Raw genomic sequence first — 11,819 nt, forward strand, 5'->3', positions numbered from 1 at the left:
GTGGTCATCTTTAGCCGGTCATGGGAGGAGCACCTCGTCCAGGTGAAGGAGGTGCTGAGGCGGCTGAAGGACGCAGGGCTGACCATCAACCCTCAAAAGTGTGCGATGGCCCAGCAAGAGGTGCAGTATCTGGGCTACTGCATCGGGGGAGGGGCCATCAAGCCTCAGGTGGGGAAAGTTAGCGCCATCCTGGAGACCCCTGTGCCAACCACCAAACGCCAAGTTCGGTCCTTCCTTGGCGTGGTGGAGTGGTATAGGCGGTTTGTCCCGCAGTTCTCCACGAGGGCGGGTCCCCTGATTGACCTTACACGCAAGTCAGCTCCGACCAGAGTGGTTTGGAGTGACCAATGCTCCAAGGCCTTTGAGGATCTACGGACTTGTTTGACCAAGGGTCCCATTCAACAGAGTCCGGACTTCTCTCAGTCCTTCCTGGTGCAGACGGACGCGTCTGGAGTAGGGCTGGGGGCGGTCCTGCTGCAAGGGCCACCCCGGGAGCAAAGGCCTGTGGTGTTCCTGAGCAGGAAGTTGTTTCCAAGAGAGACGAGGTACTCGACCAAGGAGAAGGAGTGCCTGGCCATGAAGTGGGCGTTAGAGTCTCTGAAATATTACCTGGTGGAAAAATACTTTGTTCTGGAGACAGACCATCAGGCCCTTCAGTGGCTGGACAAAATGAAGGACACCAACTCCAGAGTGACTAGATGGTATTTGTCATTACAGCCATTTAGGTTCACGGTGAAGTATAGGGCGGGTTCAGACAACATTGTGGCAGACTACCTTTCTCGAGTGTACGAGGACACTCTTGAGGGGGGAGTGATGTGACAGAACGCAAGGCGTCTGCCACGTAAAGAGGTGGCTCTCGGCCGAATCTATGAAACTGACCAGTTTCGGCAGGGGTGCGCACTGTAAAGAAAGTAATGTATGCAGTGATTTTATGGCAGTCATATAAGACATCATGTATGTGTGAAATGTGTCATGTCAATATGGTGTTAAAGGGGGAAAACCGGGTGAGCATGTTAATTGATTGATTGTTAATTGATTGATTAAGTGTTAATTGATTGTGAGGCACGTCAGAGGGTATCGCCCAGGTGAATAAAGGTGCGCCGCACAGCTCAGTTAGGAGGCTGGTTGGCAGGAGCACGTTCGATGAGAGGAATTGTCATGCACAATAAAAGCCTATTTCGTTTATGGAAGTCCTGCGGTGCTTGCGTGCATTCTTCATCTCTGACCGAAACGACCGCTCGGGCGCACTCTTTCACACAAGGGTTTGATCAAAAGGGGGGAATTGTAATAGAAAATTACTATTCTTTAAGATGTCTATAATATTCTTTGGCCTAGAACAATTATTGCTGAGGTTTTAACTTCTTTAAAAATGGCATAACCTTTTAGCCTAAGACAGTATTGCTTAAGTTTCCGTTTGCTGACAAACGTCTAACAATTTGACTGTTTGACCCTGGTTGTTTTGCCCATACTCCAGGGGTTTTTGCTGACAAGTTCTGCTCAAGCTCTGTTTTTTAATATTGAGCATCTGTATCCAGTTCTGCAACCTATTTCCATTTTAACTTTCTGTTATTGAAGAGTTCCTCTTTTGACATGAACTAATGATGTAACTGTCTGGATTACAGTATAAAAGAGTGTTTAGATCATGACACCTTTAGAGAGCCCTTCTACTCCAGACATCATTTATGATACTGTTTTGGAATTGCTCCTCCTTGATTTTAAGAATAAACAGAAAGACAAATTCTTCTGACTTTTATTTTTGGATGCTTTGTCATTAAAACAAATACATATTTTAAGCTAAGCATGTCAGCGGTCAATGTCAATTAGTGGACAAGGAAACAGAAGAAAAAGATAATGGATACATTTTTTTAATAGTTTTCAATACAATTTATTTGTGTTGTTGCTTTGAAACCAGTGAGGCTATTGCTGTCTTTAGTGATCTTAAATGCAATCAGGAAATAGCTTTTGACTTTTGCATCATGCTTTGTTTGACTTTTATTGTTCTGTGAGTCAAATCAAATGCACGTGTGTATAGCCCTTTACCAAACAATGTCACAAGGACTTCACATACACCCATAGAACTGCCCTACAGTTACCTAAACCCTCAAGCCATTATTTAATGTAATACATATTGATTAAAATCTACGAAAAAAACTATTAGGCAAACCAGTTAGAAGTTGTACTAAATAGTTTTACACTGGCTATGTGAAATTTACATGTACAAGGCAAGCATTGGAATTAATGGAAGTATGTGAGAGCAATCTGTAACTATTAAGCTATACAGTTTACAATACAATTTGAGAAAAGGACAGTATTAAGCTATGACTTTTACAAGATAAATATATTTTTTTACTGTATACACTCGGTTGGTGACCTGGGGTTGCCTCTCCCAATGTGGATAAACCTCTTGGAAGCGAAGCTGACTATGATAGCCGTCATAGCATTAAGCTAGCGCTCCACCTCCCCCTTGGTTGTTGTTTCAACGATCCTGCTCACGTCCTCATCAAACTGCCACCACAAGGTTTTGGCTGTTAGCTGGAGGCTTCTTGATTCCATTCTGGGGGAATATTCTATAAGGAATGTAGGGCTGTACTGCTGGAGGGACTGGGCTCTGTGGGGTGATTCCTGGCCGGGCTTCTCCTGTGTCTCACCAGGATCAGATCCTGTGGGCAGCAGATAATTTTGCCACTCCATGCATTTCATCCTGGCCTGATATATTTGAATGCCAAGTGGGTTCTAGCATACCTCGTAAGAGTACAGATGTATCTTGCGGTCATCATTACAATTTCCATTTGCATGTGTTGTGGTAGTGACAGTCCTGTTGGGGTTCTCCTAACCACATCCTCTCATTTAAAATAATTAGACGCACCGAACCCTAACCACATCCTCTCATTTAAATACATTTTGGATTTTCACAAAAACGCACCTAAAGGGTTACGTCTCTTTACTTTACTAAGATGCCATTTAAGGATTTGATCAATGTTCTCCCAATGAATGCAACCCGTAAAGTTGTCATAATCTATATTCTCAAGTTGTGCCAGAGGGCGCACAATTGATCTTTCGACTGTTGGACATGTGGGTGATGTATCACACAAAGCACTGCCCTTCTCTCTCCACCACCTAAGGAATTCTCTATGGTCAGTGATCTCCAGCCCAGACTGCAGTGTGTTGTTTCTTTCTCTGACTGTAGCCAAGTGTCTCTCCAGCTCAGTCAGACGCACTCCCATTCTGTCCGGCTCTTCATCAATTTCTCTCATAGCCTCCTCTTCTTTTTCCCTCAGCTTGGTGATGGTCTCCTCAAACTGGGCCTGAAGCTTTCTTTTGACTTCATCACATCTCTGTGTTTTATCAGAGAGGACTTGTTGTTGCTTATGTATTGCTTTGCTTGCCTCATCAATGTCCCCCTCAGAGCTACCAAGTATAACTGAGGTTAGTTTTCCTCTCAGATCCTCCTGGGCCTCTTTGAGAGGTCTGAACGTGTGACCTCTGTGCTCTCTTCCATCTCTGCAGATATGACAGATCAGCTGGTTGTCTGACTCACAGAACAGCTTCAGACTATCTCCATGTTCTGGACACACATCTCTCTCCACTCCTCCTCTCCCCTTCTTGTTCTCCTCCAGTCTCAGCTTGTCAGCCATGTTCTTTATCAGCCTGTTAATCTGGAAGTTTCTGTCCCTGACAGGCTGTCTACACTCTGGGCAGTGCTGGTGACCAGCATCCAGACATTGCTGGATACATCTCATACAGAAGGTGTGTTGGCAGCTGAGAGACACTGGGTTAGTGTAGACATCAGTGCAGATGGAGCAGAGGAGCTCGTCTCTCAGAGTTGAGGAAGCTGCTGCCATACTGGAACTGAATGGACTGATCAATGGGAGAGAAGAAGTGAAAATGTTTTAGGCACATACAAGTGAACCTATGTTAACCTAGTTACAAACTTTGTTAACCGCATTACAACTGTTATGATTTTAAGCCCATCCATTACATAAGTTGTTTGTCAGTATCTTTTAAAGTTTCGGTTTCATTTTGTAATGAATTCGTTTCTATTTCTAGTTTTGACTTACTTTAAGTTTTTATTGTCTATATTTGTTTGGGGGAAAAACGTATAACTGTAACTGTTATGTTTGTAGTTGATGTAGGCCTTTATAGGCTATGGTAAATTGAACGGTAACTTCAACTACAAAACACTTAGATTTATCAGACACTGGCTGGTAAATAGGCCTACACAAAATAATCCCACGCTTGCAGGAACGCTTGCTGCAGCATACATTTTCACATCTGTGAATGTGAGATTGATTCAAGCTAGATAACATTTGAGATAAACATTTAACATTTGGCAGAGTGTTACATTCATAAGTAATTTACTTGTTCTCACCTTTATATGAGGTTACCGTTCCTGAAAAGTTATCTGAAGTCGTCCGTGGCTGAATTGTAATTGAGACGTGTTCAGTCAGCTTACGTTGAGGACTGTGAACTTTGCTCTCTCTGTATAAATATATCTTTAGCACTAGAAGTGCTCTCAAGAAATGAGAGAGGAGCTTAAGATAACAAGTCTCTACACTTACACACCCTGCCTCCTCCCCTTTCCCCCACACATGTCCCTGCAGTTTCTCCTTTCCTCTGAATTGACCAAAAGTCCACATCCATAGACGTTCCTGGATACGATCAATCTCCATCACCACCCTGAAGTACTCAATCTCCCCCAGTGTCTCCATCTTGCCCTTGTAGCGGGAGAGGATGGTGCGCAGGTGCTGGCAGGTGTCTGGCAGCAGGTCCAGGATGTAAGGAGGACTGTTCTTCACAGCCACTTTTGGGTTCTGGCACAGACGCACCACCTTTGTGGAAAAACAAGGTTGAAATTAGGTCTTAACAACCTGGAACAGAACATTGGGGAGACTCCGCTGTTTATATTTTGTTGGCTCCTAAGGGATTGCACAATGGGTGGTTTCTGAGGGTGAAAAAAATCTTATGTTCATGTACCACCAAAGAAGAATGTTTTGATATTTAGCTCCTTGGTAGACATCCCTCTACAATTTCCTGTTGTTCCGTTTCAGCAAAAGAACACCTTGTTCAACTGTCAAATAAAAAATGTTACAATAATGTCTACAGTTAAACAAACAGTGCCAAAGAAACAACTGTCAAAAGTCTCAAGGGAACTCATCTACAAAACTAGAGTGACTTTATCTACTCCAGGAGACGGGAGTCTGGTTCATTTACATTTACATTTAGTCATTTAGCAGACGCTCTTATCCAGAGCGACTTACAGTAAGTACAGGGACATTCCCCCCGAGGCAAGTAGGGTGAAGTGCCTTGCCCAAGGATACAATGTCATGTGGCACGGTGGGGAATTGATCCGGCAACCTTCTGATTACTAGCCCGACTCCCACACCGCTCAGCCATCTGACTTCCATTCGTACCATCGGTTCGTTTCTGGTTCAATATGCAAGTTTGTTTATTTATCTCTGATCATAGATCCAGACAGTGGGCTTTTCCGTGGTGAAAAGCCCTGGCATAGTGTGCATGGCAGAGAGTGCCCAGAGCAATAGAGACTATATAGTTTTATACACTTTGGACAACCTGCCCCTACCTAATCCTGAGTACACAGAAATACCTTGTGATCGCATATTTGTTCATAGTTTTAGGGTAGGGAGTGTTCTACAAGTTCGAGAGTCCAACTAAAGTTGTTCAATCATTGTCCCAGGTTGTTTACAAGTCAGCTGTTACTTTCCTTCAGTTCTTAGTGGTGAGGTCATCCTGTGTCTTGTGATAGTTCAGTGCTAGTAAGTTACATACAGTTTTTGGCCACAACATTCTAAAGAGATGTAAATGAGATGTAACCTAACCCTGAATAACATAGTTGACCATTTGGGGAGATACCAAGGGGATTTATGACTCATTGACTTGAAAGAGAAATCCAGTATTAGCTGGGGGGAAGAGGCTCAAGTCTGGAGAAACTATTGTTTCACCCCAGATTGAACTTACATTTACATTTATTCATTTAGCAGACAGTTTTATCCAAAGCGACTTCCAAGAGAGAGCTTTACAAAGTGCATAGGTCACCGATAATAACAACAACAAGATAGCCCCAAAGCATTGTGGGTAGCCAAAACAAGAAGCACGCATTGTGAACAACCAAAAAATAAGTGCTTGTATCAACTCTGATTACCTTGTCAGTATCAAAATAAGCATTTAACACAGTTGACTAAGCAGGGCTCAAATAACCTAGCCACATGAGGTGGGCTCCAGGGTCTTTGGCTGTGTAGTATTTAATGACTTCACATTTAAGTCACCTGCTTTGCCTGCTGTCTGAGGCCGTCCTTCACAGCGTCTGGGGTTATGTCCTTCCACTCTGCCGCGATGCAGCGGAAAACATCCACCTCTCCGTTCGGCACCTGGCTCAGACACACGCGTGAGAGAGAGAGTACAGTTTATAATACCATTTGAGGAAAGGACAGGATTAAGCTGTTACTTGTACCCGAGAAACACGTTACTGTATACACTCTAAAACGTTTGTGGAGTTGCTTCTCTCGACGTGGCCAAACCTCTCTGAAGCATCCTGTGTCTCACCAGGATCACATCCTGTGGGCAGCTGTTCCTCTCCATGCACCTCATCCTGACCTGATATATTCCAAGCAGGTTCTTGCATACTTTGTAAGAGTACAGAATATACAGATGTATGTCATTACATTTCTGTTTGCATGTGTTGTACTTGTGTCTGACTTGGGGGCACTCCTTTGTGCTCCCCTATGATCATCTTTGAAAATATATATATTTTTGCTGTAAATAATAAGGATAAAAAAAAATGCAAACATGTTTTCCGTTTTACTGTATTATGATGCCATTTAAGGATTTTATCAATGTCCCCCCAAAGAATGCAACCCGTAATGTTGTCTTAAATCTATATACTCCAGTTGGTGAAGACGGCGCACATTTGATCTGTAGACTTCTGAACATTTGGGTGATGTATTACACAAAGCACTGACGAAATGTTTCAATCGTAGACTGTGGTTCCTATAGGCTCAAATGTGTTTTAAAATACTTTTTTGAGGTTGATTTGTCCTACAGTGACGTTGAAATCCCGTTTTCCATTAATGCTTCTTAAGAGCGTTCTAAGAGCGTTCTAGAGCGTTCTTGGAACTAACCAAGGATATAGACTGCAGTGTGTTGTTTCTTTCTCTGGCTGTAGCCAAGTGTCTCTCCAGCTCAGTCAGACGCCTTCTCATGTTAGCCGGACAACGCTGAATGTCAATTCTTCTCATTGCTTCCTTCTCTTTTTCCCACAACTTAGCCATGACCTCCTCAAATTGGGCCTTAATTTTGCTTTGGATGTCATCGCATCGCTGTCTTTGATCAGAGAGGACTTGTTGTTGCTCATGTATTGCTTTGCTTGCCTCATCAATGTCCCCCTCAGAGCTACCAAGTATAACTGAGGTTAGTTTTCCTCTCAGATCCTTCTGGGCCTCTTTGAGAGGTCTGAACGTGTGACCTCTGTGCTCTCTTCCATCTCTGCAGATCAGACAGATCAGCTGGTTGTCTGTCTCACAGAACAGCTTCAGACTCTCTCCATGTTCTGGACACACATCTTCTCTCTCCACTCCTCTTCTCCCCTTCTTGTTCTCCTCCAGTCTCAGCTTGTCAGCTATGTTCTTTATCAGCCTGTGGATCTGTCCCTTTCTGTCCCTGACAGGCTGTCTGCACTCTGGGCAGTGCTGGTGACCAGCATCCAGACATTGCTGGATACATCTCATACAGAAGGTGTGTTGGCAGCTGAGAGACACTGGGTCAGTGAAGACCTCAGTGCAGATGGAGCAGAGGAGGTGGTCTGTCAAGGTTGAGGAAGCTGCTGCCATACTGGAGCTGAATGGATGGTCAAGGGGAATTAGAACTGAAAATGTTTTAACCACACACTGAATTACACACTTTGTTGACTGCATTACAACTGTTCAGTCAAGACACTCATGTGATTGATTTCACAATTTATTCATACACATGACAAATGGTTTTGCATTGGCGGAATGGATGTACATGGGGAAGCGCTCCCTGCCCAGCAACAAGTTAAATTCCCCACGGGGAGCACAGACAGACAACATGGGGGAGAAGGGAATGGTGGCAGGTGGCAGCAGCGCAGAACACAAAGGTAATCGAGGATGCGTGTGGGTGATATGATGCACGCTGCCCGAGTGCCATGCCTGAACCTGCTTCGCTCATTTATGATTTTAAGGCCATCCATTATCAAAATGTTGTACACACACACAATACAGTTTGTACTGATAAAGGTTTGAAACAATGGGAGGCACAACATGTCAGAGAGGAAACAAATGACTGATTGTGTCACAGTTCCCAGTAATTGAACCCAGACGCAGACCTGGACTGGTAGGTGGTGAAAAAGGTGATGTTTATTGATGATGCAAAACAGAAGGGTATTGCCAGACGTGAAGACACGTGAGTACAGGTGATTAGAGGCGGATGGTGGTGCCGAACGTGCAGGTTGGTGATTCCAGGTGGCCAGGTGGGAGTGAAGGGATTCCGGAGTCTGAGACTGAAAAAACAAGAAAAAGTTGATATACTTATATAGGTTGGCACGCTGGTACAACGTACAAGTACGTGTAACCAGCACTTTAAATAAAAAATGTGTATGTAGTGAAAAAATACATTCAAAAGTAATTTCGGCTCTCACCTCTAATTTACCAGTCCTGAGAAGATATCTGAAGTCTTCCGTGTCTGATGTGTAATTGAGCCGTGTTCAGTCTTCTTATGTTGAGGGGTGTGCTATCTATATATAAGTGTAGAAGTGTGTATGTTTATCCCTATTATTCCTTTTCTCTCTCACTCTCACTCTCTCTCTCTCTTTCTCTCTGTCTGTCTTTCTCTATATCTTTCTCTCTCTCTTTCTCTCGATGTCTCTCTTTCTCTGAGAGAGACAGAGAGAGAAAGAAAAAGAGAGACTGACAGAGAGAAAGAGAGAAAAAGAGAGAGAAAGAGACAGAGAGAGAAAGAGAGACTGAGAGAAAAGGAGAGGGAGAGAGAGAGAGAGAGAGAGAGAGAGAGAGAGAGAGAGAGAGAGGGGAGAGAGAGAGAGAGAGAGAGAAAGTCAGAGAGAGAGAAAGTCAGAGAGAGAGAGAAAGATATATAAATATATATATATATATAGAGAGAGAGAGAGAGAGCGAGAGAGAGAGAGAGAGAGAGAGAGAGAGAGAGAGAGGGGGGGAGACAGAAAGAGAGACAGAGAGAAAAAGAGAAAGAGAAACAAAGAGAGACAAAGAGAAAGAGAGAGAGAGGAATAGAGAAAGAGAGAAAGCGGGAAAGAGAGAATGTGTGTGTATGTGTGTGTATGCATGAGTATGTTTGTGATGTTTGTTAAACATCTAAACAACTGCAACACATGAGTTTGCGGGACAGCCACTGGAAAAACCTGCCAATCATAAGAATACAAATTAAAGTAAATCTGCCATACCAGTATGCATTCTCTCATCCTTACACTGAGGGTCTTGCTGTCTTCACCCACATTGTACGACCCCTTCATTTAGCCTTTCTGCTATCTGCCCTCACCTCTTTCCCACATTCTTCTTTTTCTTTTTCTTCTCCTTCCCGTTGTTCATGGAATCTTCCTCCACAGTCAGTGGTTGGATGTGTGACTGAGCTTTGGCCTTCTTTTTCCCCGTCGTCTGCTTCGTCATATCCTGAAAACAGAACACACGCTTACATGGATGACAATGAACCAATGAACCAATCGTGAACCAAGCCTCATTAGTCCACAATTTATACAGTCAGTTATTGTGCATATTGTGATTCATGCTTAAACAGTGTATATCAGCATATATGTGCCTGTGATGATAATGACTCACCTGCTGGTGCTCATCCAGTTCTCCTTGGCGCAGCTTCTTTGAATCAGCGCTCAAGTTTGTGATTGGTGGCAGACGAGAGTGGGGCAAACACCCCCCAGCAGGCGGAGTCTCAGGCCTGCTAGGAGTCACAACAATGACACTGTTGAGAGGAGCCTGGGGGACCTGCTGGTTCAAGAGGAGGATCTCGGGAGTAGGAGGAGTCAGAGGGGGTGAGTCCGTGGCATCCTCAATGGAGAAGGGGACCACAGGAGTGGGCTCTGTCTCAGATAGATCCTGGGGAGACAAGAGAAGACATAACCTTTTGGCATGTGGGACCTGGGATCTTTCCATGGCTCTTTAGGATGATAATCAACAAACTTAATCAGGATAGTGTCATTCTATACCTTGAATCAACCAATAGCTGAATCAATGAATATGTACTGTTTCTGTATTGATTACTTACAAAGCGTTGGTCGATCTTCTCAGTGAGGGCCCTGCACGCCCTGCACGCCATGTGCAGCTTCTGGATCTCTCTCTGCCATATCTCATGCAGCTCCACATCACTGTGATCCGCGTGGTTCGAGTCCATGACTTCGTAAAGTCCTTCAAACTCCGTCAAGATCCGTTCCAACATGTCTTTCTGGACCTTTTGGAGCCTTCTCCCCCTAAACTCGGTCGCACACCGTCTCAGGGCTGCACCCACCTGGCCTTGCCTCTGGCTCTTCACAACAGGCACCTCTTCCGGGTATTCGTCGGTGTTCATGACATCCTGGGTGACTTCAATGTCAAGTTGCAGAAGTTCCAGGGATGCCTTGATGGCCTGCCTGTTGAATCTCTCCCACAGGTGTCTGGTCTCCTGGTCTGGTCTCACAGAGCCAGGGGAAATGACCTGGACTGCACAATCCATAACAGGATTCTGGGGAGACCAAGAGTAAAGGACAATGTGCAGGAACAGGGCAGAGGGGAAAATGTGAAATTGTGTTCCCACCACATTCGAATCCCTATATTAGAGACACAGTCACTCAGAGGTATTTGACCATGTTTGCTGTTTAACCATTTAAGTTTAAGTTCATACAAACTCTTATCATCTGTTTCATCCATTTCACTTATCACTATGCAAAGACTTACCAGAAAATCTTCCTCATCAAATGAATGGAGAGAAAGATGGTCCCCATTTTTCCAATCCTTTTCATTGGGCTGGATGGTGGTCCCATCAAATTCAACTCCCTACATTAGAGACACAGTCACTCAGAGGTATTTGACCATGTATGATGATTAACCATTTAAGTTTAAGTTAAAATAAGGATCTTACCAAATCGGTGTCATCCCTTTCACCTATCGCTATGCATAAACTACTGACCAGAAAATCTGCCTCATCAAGTGAACAGAGAGAAAGATCATCCCCACATTTCCAATCCTCTTCCTTTTCTTGGATTGTGGTCCCATCATGGTCAACTTCCTACATTATAGATACAGTCACTCAGAGAGGTATTTGACCATGTTTGCTGATTAAACATTTACATTTAAGTTGATATAAGGCTCTTACCATTTCGGCCTCATCCATTTCTCTAACCAGTATCCTTACACCCATGTTATTGACGGTAACTGCATTACATAAGAGTGTATTAAATTGAGCATTAAATTCCGTTACATGTAAGATTACACACAGTATTAATGTGTTAAGAAGAATTACTCACCGAAATTGGCTGATTAGAGAAAATCTTGAGAAAATCTTTAGACAAAGCTAGACAGTAGGCCTAAATACCGTTCACTTTTTCAGAAGAAATGTGATGTTAGTTCTGAAATGTTAGATTAAAGTATGAATGTACACCATTATTACGTTGTTGTAGCCTACGTCATAATGTGTAGCATTTGGACAGAAGCTACATATATTTATACAACAGCCTATAGGCCTATCATTTTAAATAAATATACGTCAATATTCCTCATTTGGTAATTCCGATTGTGTTTTCTGTAAAACGGGAATTGCATGAACAA

Source organism: Hypomesus transpacificus, chromosome 5 (assembly GCF_021917145.1).
Source record: "Hypomesus transpacificus isolate Combined female chromosome 5, fHypTra1, whole genome shotgun sequence".
NCBI classification, from domain to species: domain Eukaryota; kingdom Metazoa; phylum Chordata; class Actinopteri; order Osmeriformes; family Osmeridae; genus Hypomesus; species Hypomesus transpacificus.